Below are 12,612 nucleotides of genomic sequence, written 5' to 3'. Positions count from 1 at the left end.
GCATGATGCAGAAGCCTAATGAGAAACTGCAAAAATTAAGAAATCAAGCTGCAAGTAATCACTTGCCCCCAACACAAAGAATAAAGCAGGCCTGTTCTTCCCTTGTCAACTTTTAACCAGCCAGCCACACAGAATAAGGGATCCCAGCAGCAACCTAAACCCAAGCACCCTGGAATCAAAAGTGGTGGTTATTCTGAGCAGCTTGCATGCATGTTTCATTTGTATGTTCAGATATGGCCTATAATAACAGGTTTAGTATTCTGATCTAGAAATATTAAAGAATGATCTGTCAATCAAAGCTGAATTCTACTTTCAGCCACAAGTAAGTTATGTGATTATTTTTTGACAGGCTGAAGTCACAATAAAACGCTTAAATTTAACTTACCATAGTCATTATAATTAAAATAGTTCTAGCCAAACTACAAATAAAATTAGTCACACTCACAAATCATCGACCAGTTCCTAAATTCACCTCGACAGCCTCCTGTGGCCGCCTAGCAAGCCCTCTGGCCGGACAAACCAACCCCTGGCATGTGACATTTTAGAAACTCAGAGCTGCACAACAATCTTCAGCGATCAAATCATTCAGCGGAAAGCCTTCGCCAGTTTCTGGTGACCCCCGGTTCCGTAACCCTTCCTCCAGCACTGCACACTTTCCACATGCAGGCCAATATTATGAGTTTATATTAGATGACACATGAGATGATATCCCCTTGTGCGCTGTGGGAAGGACCTTCCCACTGCACTAAAAAGAGAGCAGAGCTGATGTTGAAGGTTGTTCGCTGTGATTCAAATACAGAACTGTATTTCAAGAGACTGACTCCTGTTGCCACATGCTAAGGACAATTTAAAGTATTTCTGCTAGGAGGGAGATTTTACCTGCCACTACGAAACCAGACCCAAAACTTTCAAAATTTTCTACTTCCAGTAAATATAAAAAACTTCAGGGGGGGAAACCCCTTCCCCTTAAAAGAGGGGGGAGAGGTTAAAACTCACTCTGTGCCTCCCAGCCGCTTTCAGTCAGAGAGGAGCCCCTTTAAATCTTCAAGCCTTGCTGGTCACAAATGCATTCCTTCGTCTAAAATAGATGACCGGTCGTACTGAGAACAGTCCCACCGCTCAGAGCAACCTGCGCAAAACACTCATGAAAGAGCCCTGCAAACAAGACAGCCCTCAAAAGCATCGACCGGGGCTCTATATACACAAGGTGAAACTCTGCCAAGGGTGGGCCCTGCTCAGCACGGCATCATCGTGACAACATGAGTCCAACCAGCCAATCCCAGTGCAGCTTGTTCTGAAGAGGGTTCTCGGCAGTCCACCCCTCCCCTCTCTGACCTCAGCGCACCAATGCAAGTGGAAAGCCAGTTCCCCTCTCTGCCGCCTGAAAGTCCACTCACCCCAAGGGAAACAGAACTGCCAACATGTCCCAAACTGCAATAGTGACATACAGCAAAGCTAAACAAGCAAAACAGCCCCCCCCCCATTGAACAGTAACTGGATTGTGATCACCCTAAGAACAGCTGTCTCTGCAGAAGAGTAAGATCTTCATGCTGAACAGGGGAAATCCTTCCAGTTTAATACATGGAGCAAAAACATAGCATGGATATGCAGCCTTATGACAAAAGAATGCTCACACTCCCAAATCTATGGACACGCAATGCAATTTAAAAGGAAGGCTAGGAAACTGTGCCTCTGAAGCCAACAGGCAGGGCAGCCCTGATTCCCAAAGGGATCCTTGTCATTTAATCCCAAGTGAAGTGAAATTCTCAAGACTGAATCTGCTGGTGGCGGAAAATGCCGTTGTGGGGTTTTCAAAGGCAAGAGGCATGCAGAGAGACTTTCCCCATTCCTAACAAAGGTGCACGTGGAAAACTAGCGGCAATTCTTTCATAAACACTTGAATCGCGTAATTCAAACTTATCTCAGGGCTCTACTCTGCACTGGAGGTGATTTAAATGCACACATCAGTCCATCAGATGATGTCAAGGCTACAACACACAACAGAGACGGACTTAGATTTTTCTGGCCTTTTCTTTAGGTGACCCCGAGAGAATAAAGTCTTTATTACGAATTGGGAAAGCTCAGGCCCAATTTGCATTCTTCTTTGATTGTGGTTTGGGCATTATTATTTCCTAATTATTGGGGACCTGATTTGGTAATTTTCCTTTGAAAGCAGCTTTTTGGACAGGGATCATCTTTGTATTGGGGGGAGGGGGAGGTGTGGGCTATGAGCATCCCCTTTACTATAGGCTGGCCCTACTGTTGAGTTAGTACAAAGAGGGCACAAGATCCCTAGATGGTCCAGGGGATTAGATGAACTAATACCATCTGTCCTGTATACTGGCCCAGGTCTTTAACAGGTCTTTAACACCTGGTTAGACTCAGAAAGGCTAAAAAATTAGTGATCCAAGAACATCCAAAAAGATTAGTGTAGCTGACTTCAACTAGGGCCAGGGCCTTCTCGGTCCTGGCCCAGACCTGGTGGAATGATCTCCTAGAAAAGCTGGGGGCTCTCTCGGAGCTTACACAGTTCCGCAGGGCCTGAAAGATGGAGCTCTTCCACCAGGCATTTGGTTGAGGCCAGTGCAGAGAACATCAGAGGGCCCCGCCTCAGAACAGCCAGAACACTGGACTAACCCCTTAATAACAGCCCCCCTGAGGCACTGGTTGCGGGGGCTTGGAGTTTTAGATTATTGGGTCTCCGAGCAGACTGTAAGGGTAGGTTTTAATTGGGGTTTTCACTTGTAATCTGCCACGAGCCAGCTAGTCTGGGAGTGGTGGGAATTAAATTCAATAAATAAATAAACCTTTTACATTATATTATTTGGGGAGCATATACAATTCATCCTTTGCCTGCCTACCACTGCACTCATGCCAATGCTCTATGTTGTAATGCAGAGGAGAATGAGATTGTCCTGGGGCTGGTTCCGTTCCCGCTGCTGGCACGCTCCATTTTAGGGGCTGCTACACATAGGCTCAAAACCAATGCTTGGAGGTCCATGGGGTGTGGGTGTTCATGTGTGCATTTAATACCAGACACATACTACTGTACTGATTCTTCTATGGACCGGGTGGGATCTACTAAGAAATGAAAACAGTTATCCAGCTTTTCAAAGTTGATTTTAAATCCCTGATGACATCACCGTGTCCTAACCCTAAATTCCAACAGGCCCCAACTCACCCACTGGATAGTTAAACCGAATGACTAAATCAACCACCATAGGAGACTCTGCTGCTGGAAAAACACTTGTCTGGTTTGGAAGGATGTGTTTAACGTTAACCAAACAAGGCAGCTTTCAGCCACATGAATCCATTTAGCCTCCTAATGGCAGTCCTAAGAGAAGGCTCTTTCAAAAGTTCCCACAGAGAACAGCTAACAAGGATTACTTTTATCCTTAAATTGTTATGTGCCCAGACAAACAAAACAAACAAACAAACAAAGAACAACAGGGGAGAGAAATATTTCAGATGTTTATCATTATCGTTGAGTTCAAGACGTGGGAAAACAATTTTCAGCAACAGAACCTGAAGATAACATTTACTGCTACAGGAAAGATACAAAAGTCGTAATCAACAACTGATAATCTTGTCCATTAAATTTTGGAAAAATTGACTGTTGGGGAATTCATACTGCAGTGATATTCTGCCTTAACACCGGAAGTCAACCTGTGTCATGTGATAAACCATCCATTGCTATGGTGGTGGTTGGTGATGCTGGTGAGGACATATGGTCACATCATTCTCAGACTCAGGGTAGAATATTAGTTCTTAGTTTGTGGCTCATGAAAAATTACCCTTTTACACAAGGGGCAGAGGTGCCCCCCACATCTGCAGAAGAGCCCCCCCCCCAGGATCTTCTCCTGCCACCATCAGTGCACAGAAACTGGCAGCAACTCTTCAGGAACTAAATCTGAATTTTGTGTCTCTTAATTGGTGTCCCCCAGTACTGGCATAGGTGGTCTAGTATCCTACTGCTTTTAGAACAGTGTAACAACTGAAAACAGGCACAATCCAATATGTGGAGGGGTAGTTGGGAGAGAAGGAAGAGACACCAGATGCCCACACACCAATCTGCCTCTGTACCAATGGATCGTGTGACCAACTATGTCTTCAGCACAATGAAGAAAGAATCAACTTTCATCATGGTTTAAAGGAAACACAATAAAGAGACTTTATATTCACCCTTTCTTCATTGCATTCCTAAAACATAGTTGGCCATGTGATTTGTTGTTTCTTTTGCTTCGCTATATTGCTTTTGTGTTCTTCTATAGTGCTTCTGTTCTTCTGTACCAATGGACCAGACAGTAACAAATCTCACATTTTAAAAAAAGAGGTCCAGAGGGGATAACAGGGAATTACGGGCCAGTTAGTTTAATGCTTATCCCAGCTAAATTAGAAGAAGAAGAAGAGTTGGTTCTTATATGCCGCTTTTCCCTACCCGAAGGAGGCTCAAAGCGGCTTACAGTTGCCTTCCCATTCCTCTCCCCACAACAGACACCCTGTGGGGTAGGTGAGGCTGAGAGAGCCCTGATATCACTGCCCGGTCAGAACAGTTTTATCAGTGCCGTGGCGAGCCCAACGTCACCCAGCTGGCTGCATGTGGGGGAGCGCAGAATCGAACCTGGCATGCCAGATTAGAAGTCTGTACTCCTAACCACTACACCAAACTGGCTCTTAGTATGCACTTTTGTTAAAGATATAATTATAAAACATATCAAACAACAAGGAGAGTTCAAGGGAAATCAGAATGGCTTCCATAAAGAGAAGTCCTGCTTCACCAGTCTTTTGGTATTCCTTGAGCAGCTAACAAGCATGTGAATAACGGCAACCTGGAAGCTGGACTTAGACTTTCAAAAGACTTCTAACAAAGTACTTCTTGGGCAAACTTAGCAGTCATGGGATAAAAGGATGGGTTAAAAACTGATTAAACAACATGAAGCAAAGAATACGAATAATTGGACAGTTCTTCCAGTGGCGAGAAGTGAGCCATCTTGGGACAACCAATGTTATTTGATTTTTTTCAGACATGGTTTGGAATTGGGGGTGAAGTGAGCAGAGTAGTGGCCAAATTTGCAGGCGATTACTCAATCGCCAAATTACTCAAGTGGATCATCAAGAATTACAGGAAGATCCCTTTGAATTGGATGAATGGACAACAACATGGCAAATTAATTTCAATGTTGGTAAATGTAAAGTGATGCACACTGGAACAAAATATCTTTAATAGGAATGTATGTTGAGCCTGAGCTAGCAGGGAACAATCCAGAAACAGATCTGGGCTTCGCAGTGGATGACTCAAATGGTCCTATCAATATGCAGCAGCACAGAAAAGGGCAAATACATGCAGGGACAAAAGATAAAATGGTCACCATTGTAATACCTTGTAGAGAGCTATGGTGTTACCTCACTAGGAATAGTGTGTACAGCGCTGGTCACTGTATCTGAAAAAAGATATTGCCGAACTAGGGACAAAATAGAAAAGGGCAAACAGGATGATTAAGGAGGTAAGGAACTATTTTCCTGTGTGAAAAGCTAAAGAATTTGGGACTTCCAAAAGAGGACAACAGGGACCATGGCATGACAGAGGTTGAAAGCAGATAGAGAGATCTTTGTATTCCTCCCCGATAATGCAAGAACCCAAGGGCACTCAGTTCAGTGGACCACTTATAGATTTAGGGCAGGCAAAGGGAAATACTTTTTTTAATTCAAAGAATAAACTGACCACCATAACCACAGATAAGGTTAAAACAGATCAAAAAAGATTCACCAGCCATGGCAACTAATGAGAACCTCTGAAGACCAGTGCCAGGAGGCAATCCCTGGGGAAGGCCTGGGCTCCAGGCCCTCTTTTCTGGCCCTCCAGAGTCCCTGGCTGCCTGCTGCATGAAAGTGGATGCTGGGGTAAACAGATCACTGCTTTGATCCAGCAAGGCTGTTCTGCATTCCACATCAAAACAGAACAAGTCAACTCAAGAACATTCAAGTTAACGATCTGCCACAACAGCATGGAACCATTAGAAGCACAGGTAGACAACTCGATAGAAAGATATTTAATGAGAGTTGCTGTTATTTTTTTAAAATATAACTATAGTGGAACACCAAGTCATCAAACTGTAAGAAACAAGCAAGGTATTGTTTTTGTACAACAACAGCTAGGTTACATTATTCCCAACAGTATTTTAAGCAGGTTTTTGATTTTCAAGGCAAGATGAGCCAGTTTTACATCCAGTGTGCAAAGCTGCTATTTAAGAAGTATCGGTTCTTCATTCTTCACAACCCTAACTGTTTAGAAGGAATATTTAAATGGTACAACAGACTTTATTAGATTTTTATACCGCCCTCCCATACAAATACAAAAATATTCCAGTATAAGGCCATTCATTTCAATAGCCTAAACCACAGGAGAATTACCCTACTAAATCATCTGCATATCTTCAGTTCAGAAGCTGAATTTGGAACATAGTTAAGTAACAGTTAAGGATGATGTTTGCAGTCTTCACAGATCAGAAAAATATCAGCCAAAACATATACTAAATTCATAATGCATGAAAAATAATCTATTCCAGTACAGTGCAAAACCACCCTCAGTTGCTGATATGATAGTTACGTCAATAAATATACATGTATATTAACAATCACACCCTTTTCTGGAATGGAATTAAGCTCAGGATGCCAAGTGCAAGACATGCCAGGCAAAATACATGGCAGCTTTACTAAAGCTTCTGATAAACATACCTAGAGTCAACATATAACACACGTTACATAGAAATCCCACCAGGGGGAAGGGGGGATCCCGCTTTCAAAAACATGGTTGAGATCCAGGTATTAAAATCTAAGCTTAGGCTTCTGCTTTTTGGAAGATCTTTCAGGGCTCCCAAAGTCAACAGGCTCTTATTTTTCCCGTTCATTGTTAAACTTAGAGCCACAGTAGCTTTGATCGTATCTCCTGCTGTGTGACGCTGTGGTTATTCCATTCAGTGTTAGGTTAGATGTTTTGCCTATTCTAAACAGAATAGATCTAGCAGGTTTGGGTGGCGAGCACACTGCCCAGTACACATGAAATGTCCTTTCTACCTCCAGGCTAGAGGGTTGGGTTGAACACTCCTGATTACAACTTCTTAAGCTGCAGGTGACATGGCGTCAGAGAAGGTATCGAAAAAGTAAAACTCTGTTGAAGGTTGTTTTTTACAGAGATGTCTAAAGCCCTAATGCCCTGGTCTAATCACAATAAGAATCGCTGATGGTTATTTCAGGGCTCTCTGGGTCGCTGATAAGCTCCATTGTTTAACAGTCTGCAAATGCAAGTTTGAGAACCATGTAAACATGAGTTCTGAAGATATGCCCGGCACGCGCAAAATATCCACAGGCTAGCTATTCTTTCAGTTCTTGACATGGATTTAAACATTTGGAGCATAATGTCTTTTATTACTTGTGCACAAGTTCATGTTTCATCCATAACTGGGATGGGTTGAAATTCTCTGGATCCTGCATGTGTCTAATAAGAGATTTATGCATGAGGTTCCACATGCAAGCAAGCAGCTGATATTTTTCCCGAATAGCAGATGACACAAATGATTGTGCGAAGGGCAGAGATGGAATGACAGCTTGTCAGTTCTTCTAGTATGCACAGGGAAATGCCACCACTGAAGATGGTGAAGTCCCTGCTCCTTCCACCCAGAGACTGGAGTCCCATAGATCTACTTTGCTGATTTCCTCTCAGAGACAGCCCATGTGCATAATAACTGCTTGACCAGCATCTTGATATTTTGCTTCTTCAGTCCAACTTGTTCCAGAAGTGCTCCCCATCGTGACACCTGTATCTCAAGAAGCAAAACAGGAAACATCACAGGAGTGAAGTTTGGATAAAGGCTTTCCTTTGAATTCTTGCTCAGATCTCTAACCTTCACCTGGAGGTCTGTAGGGACCGATACTATGTACCCCACACTGCTAGCATCCATTGCTAACTTCCTAACCTGAGCTTCCATCCTGAGGTGTTGCTGGGTAAACGTATCTTATCCTACTCTCCAGTGCTGAAGGATGTCCTTCTGAAGCCTCCAGTATCCCATCACACAACAACAGAAAACAAACAAAAACCTGCTGTTGGATGTAGTTTGGATGCAGGGCAGAAGTTGGCAACATTTACTGCTCCAGTATCACAAAAAATGCAACCTACCAGAAACAAATTACGGAAAGGGGGTACCAGGCTGGGGAGACTAGGACAATACTTGGCCAGACTCACAAGGAGTCAGCCTAGCTCCAGAAGAGCTGCCGCTGCACAGGGACTTAACTTGCACTCTAGCTCTTCTACTTCAGACCAACTCAGCTGCCCTCCTTAACTTATCTTGCAGTGGGAAGGGACACGCAACTAGTTTCCCACATGTGTACATAGACTCACAGAATCCTAGGGTTCGGAAGGGTCCATAGAGGCCATCCAGTCCAGCCCCTTGCTCAATGCAGGATCAGCCTAAAGCAACCAGGTTAAGTATCTGTTCAGCTGCTGCTTGAAGACCGACAGTCCGCAAGATGTCCCATCTCATCCCCTTTCTAAAGTGGCCTTCAGAGACCTCCAAGGCTCACAAGTTAAACAAGCTACACCTCAGGGGCTGTAATCACACACAAAATCACTACTGAAATTCTATGCTTTCCCCCTCTAATGCTCTGGGACTTCCTAACACAGCTGAGGGCCTGAGCTTTCTTAATCCAGCCCCACATGTGGCTTTTTCAATTGATCCTAGCTTCTGTTGATTATTTTCCTGCAAGCAGTGAAAACAAAATGAAAAGGCAAGCATGCCAAGCATATATTATTCCCTGCTTCGTTACCATGTTTTCAGAATGACAACCCAAAGGATCATCCCACCTCTGGGTTTTGGTGCTGCTATAAAACCAAAAGCATGATTATGACGGCCCATGAATATCCTTTATGCACTGGCCATGATAATGAGAAAAGCAGAGACAGAATTATGCCAATACCGGCCCACCGAGATAATAGCACGCCCTTAATTTTATCAGGATAGGAAGTAGTAAGAGTTTTCAAGCGAAACACTAAGTCTTTGAATTACCTTTCTGATATTTCTACCATGTGTGAGAGTACTTAACGTGGTAGGTATTTAACAAAAAGACAAAACAAGGGCACACTGAAAGCACAAGCTGACATTTACATCATCAGCTATTTAAGTCCCACTTACACAAACACCCCACCTGGATCTCATGCCTGAGAATTATGTTCAACACAAGCTAATTTAAGTACTATCATGAAAGTACACATACCTGGTGGTGGAGAGTGCCATCAAGTCACAGCTGACCTATTTTATAATTTTATTTATTATTTATTTATTATTTATAATTAGACTTATAGGACCGCCACTCTCGGTCCAGCTGTCTCAGGGTGACGTACATGATGTTAAAACAACATATGTTAAAATAACATAAAATAAGCAGTTTAAACATTGTAAAATGGATACTAGAATTGTCCCTGCAACCTTAATAGCAGACTCTCCGGGATTAATTTTTGTGTATACCAGAGTATATATGTTACAAGGGAGAGTGCTTGGTGGGGGAGGGGGGGGTCTTAGATGTTAATGCCAGCCCAGCCTCAAAGCTCTGCCTCGCAGGCCCTGCAGAACTAGGCCCATGTCTCCCCCGGGAGCTCTTTCCACCAGATGTACCTTTCATGGGCCAGGGAACACCAGCCTGTTGGCTGAGCGTAATGCTCTTCAGGGGACGTATTCTGAGGCGGTCCTCAGATATGCTGGGTCCTGACCGCAAATGGCCTTGGTCAAAACCAGCACCTTGAACCTAACCTGGTACTCTGCTGGGAGCCACTGCAGCTACCTGAGCACAGGGCATATGTGAGCCCTCCAGGGTGTTCCAGTGAGGACTCTGGCAGCTGTATGTTGCACCAGCTGTGGTTTCTAGAGAAGATACAAACACAGAGCGAGTTACAGAAATCTAGATTGGAGATGACCATTGCATGGATGACTAGGTGGTTTTGAGCCAGGTAGGGTGCTAGTAACAACCCAGAAAGTTTTCAAGGCAAGAGTCATTCAGATATATTACAGCCCTGGTATGCCCAAATACTAACCAGGGCCAACCCTGCCTACCTTCCAAGATCTGCCAAGATCAGGCTAGCCTGCGCTATGCAGACTGAGTCTACAGATCTACACGTTGTGGCTTGGTTTGGGAGCCAACCTTTACTTTCTACAGGCCTGTTTGAAAGTCCAATCCCATGCCAATATTATCCGTGGCATACAAAGACATGAGGCGGCCTTACAGTCACAGAATTGCTGAGGCTTGGCCCTGCCCACTCTGAGCTAGACCATGGTTCCTGAGGGCAACACCCACCTTAAAATTTCCCTGCACATTAAACTGCCAGTCTTGCCTTGTATCCCAACACCTCTCGGTGTTATTTTTAAGCTTTTGCTCTGTCAAGATATTGGGTTAAACCATCCCTGGGTTGTTGGGGCAATGAACCTCATTTAAACCCATGTCTGCCAAGCCCAAACAAACAACTCAGCATGAGTAGCTGTAGCTGTAATTGCTTCATCAGCAATACAGTAATAATCCTACATATCTTTGCGATAAAGATCTCACCTGCCATGCCAGTATGTTGCACAAAATTTATTTATTTTCTTCAGTCCTGCTCGGATTAAATTAAATTAAAACAGTGAACCAGCCCATTAAAAACAGGCCACCATACATAAGATACAACCTGCTTTCAGTGCAAAGACAAAATCTACAAAAGAGAGGGAAAGGTTATTAATTTGCTCTACTGCAGATACGTCTGTGAATAGCTGGTGGTAACACTTCACCAAGAGAAACAACTAGCAAAATAGTTGAGTTCTGTGTGTTCACACAGCTAATGAGACTTCCCAAAATATTGTAGGATTCATATCCTATCCCAAGCAACTTATCACTATAAGCTGGTCAAAATTCATGACAGCTGGTCTATTCTTGGAAAACATCTGAGATAAGCTCCATAAATAACATCACATGGAGCCTTCACACAGCCAGCATGGATCTTTCTGACTCAGGAACTGACACCCTACCCGCACGGTCCAAAGCCCAATGCAGCCTCTATTCTGGGGATAACATGGGTGACATTTTAGTCAGCTTTCCCATAGCATTTTATTTCTTCTGAAAAGCGTTTCCCTCACCTTTACATCTCTTTGTGACATGCATAAGTTGACCTAATCATTTCAGGGGCTAAGTCCAGGCAATATTTTCATTACTGGAATGGGGCTTTCTTACCTCCCCCCTCCCACCACAGCTCACTGATCTCCCCAAAATGCTGCTCGTGGAGGATAGAGGACCCTGAGGAACAATAGGTGGGAAACCAGTGAACATTTACCATTTTATCTGGCTCCATCCTCACTATTATCTTGGCAAATCTCAACACCCACGTACAGTCAGGTTAACAATGTGTTAGGTGAAGGACTGAGGCAAGAATGAAACCACAGATGTGCACTGCACCACCCAGCATGCTGAACTTGATCAGCAAATCAAGTCTCCTTCCTCGATGAACAAGCCTGTTTGCAGAACTAGGCTTCTATTGCGATTAATGCAAGATAATATTCATTTGGGAATGACACGTCTACATATTCACCTACCATGAATTTCCACTTGCAGTAGTTCTGGGATGGGGCAGCCTGGGAAAGCATCTTCAACTGATCCTAGCAGAGTTGCTAGGCTCAGACTTTCCTAATGGGAGGGCCTCCCTGAATGCCTCCAGACTGCAACCTAACATTCCTATAGCCATTATCTTACAAATTCTGTAAAAACAAAACTAAAATTAGAACAGATGACGGATACATTACTAGACTCAAACTACTTACAGTGGCAAGATGGTGGCCGGAGCAGTCAGATAAGCAGACTGCTCCCCAGTCAGATTGGCCTGAACAGAAGAAAACAAAAATGTCGCCTAGAAATCATTCGAATTAGGCCATACCAACAAAAATTCAAGATATTTACCCACACCATTTAAATCAAACGCCAGAAGGAAACTTTAGAGTAGAATGTAATAGAAACCTACCCAAACGGCAACCACTACAAAACAGACAAAGCAGAGGAGAGAAACAAACCCAGGCCACAATACAGAGAGAAAAAGGAGAAAAGAAGAAAAGAGCCAACTGAAGAGGAACAACAAGGAAACAGAAGAATCCACCACCAAGCCACCCATTGCAAAACCCACAGCCACCCACCTGCCTCCACCACCAACACTGTGCTGTGCCATAGCTATCCCCAACCCTTGAGCCAGGCTGGAACTGCCATCATGGAGCCTGGTACACAGCCGCGAGAGCCCAAGACATCTGCCAAAAGGCATCCACCATCTAGCTCTGAGAAGCAAGCCAAGCCCATGGCCAGGTATTGACAAGGAGAGCCATCTAGAGTCAAACAGCAGGGAGCAGCCCACCCTGAGGCAACCAGCCTAAAGCAGCCCAGGGAGTCCCACGCAGGGATGGCCTATGTCACAGACCAGACACGCAATCCAACCAGCGCTCCAGAGAAACATTCCACCAGCACCCCACCGACACACAGATCTACCCCACCGGCCCCACCTGCAGGATGATCATCCATCACACCACCAACTGCCCTATCAAAGGACTGCCTCCACTG

General features: G+C 44.2%; 1 protein-coding gene across 7 annotated transcripts in view; it reads right to left on the bottom strand.

Annotated features, from left to right (window-relative positions):
* SLC20A2 (solute carrier family 20 member 2) overlaps positions 1–12,612 on the bottom strand; it is a 52,209-nt gene that overhangs the window by 36,056 nt on the left and 3,541 nt on the right. Inside the window, exon 1 of one of the 7 annotated variants that reach the window (XM_077304542.1) lies at positions 997–1,193. The exons of the other annotated variants lie outside the window; for them this stretch is intronic. The gene's annotated coding sequence lies outside the window, so the exon portion shown is untranslated. Of the gene's footprint in view, positions 1–996; positions 1,194–12,612 lie in introns of those variants that run through there. 7 annotated transcript variants of the gene reach the window in all.

Source organism: Paroedura picta, chromosome 11 (genome assembly GCF_049243985.1).
Source record: "Paroedura picta isolate Pp20150507F chromosome 11, Ppicta_v3.0, whole genome shotgun sequence".
Taxonomy (NCBI): Eukaryota; Metazoa; Chordata; class Lepidosauria; order Squamata; family Gekkonidae; genus Paroedura; species Paroedura picta.
Note: the sequence above shows the minus strand (reverse complement) of the source record. Positions and strands in the feature narration are given on the sequence as shown.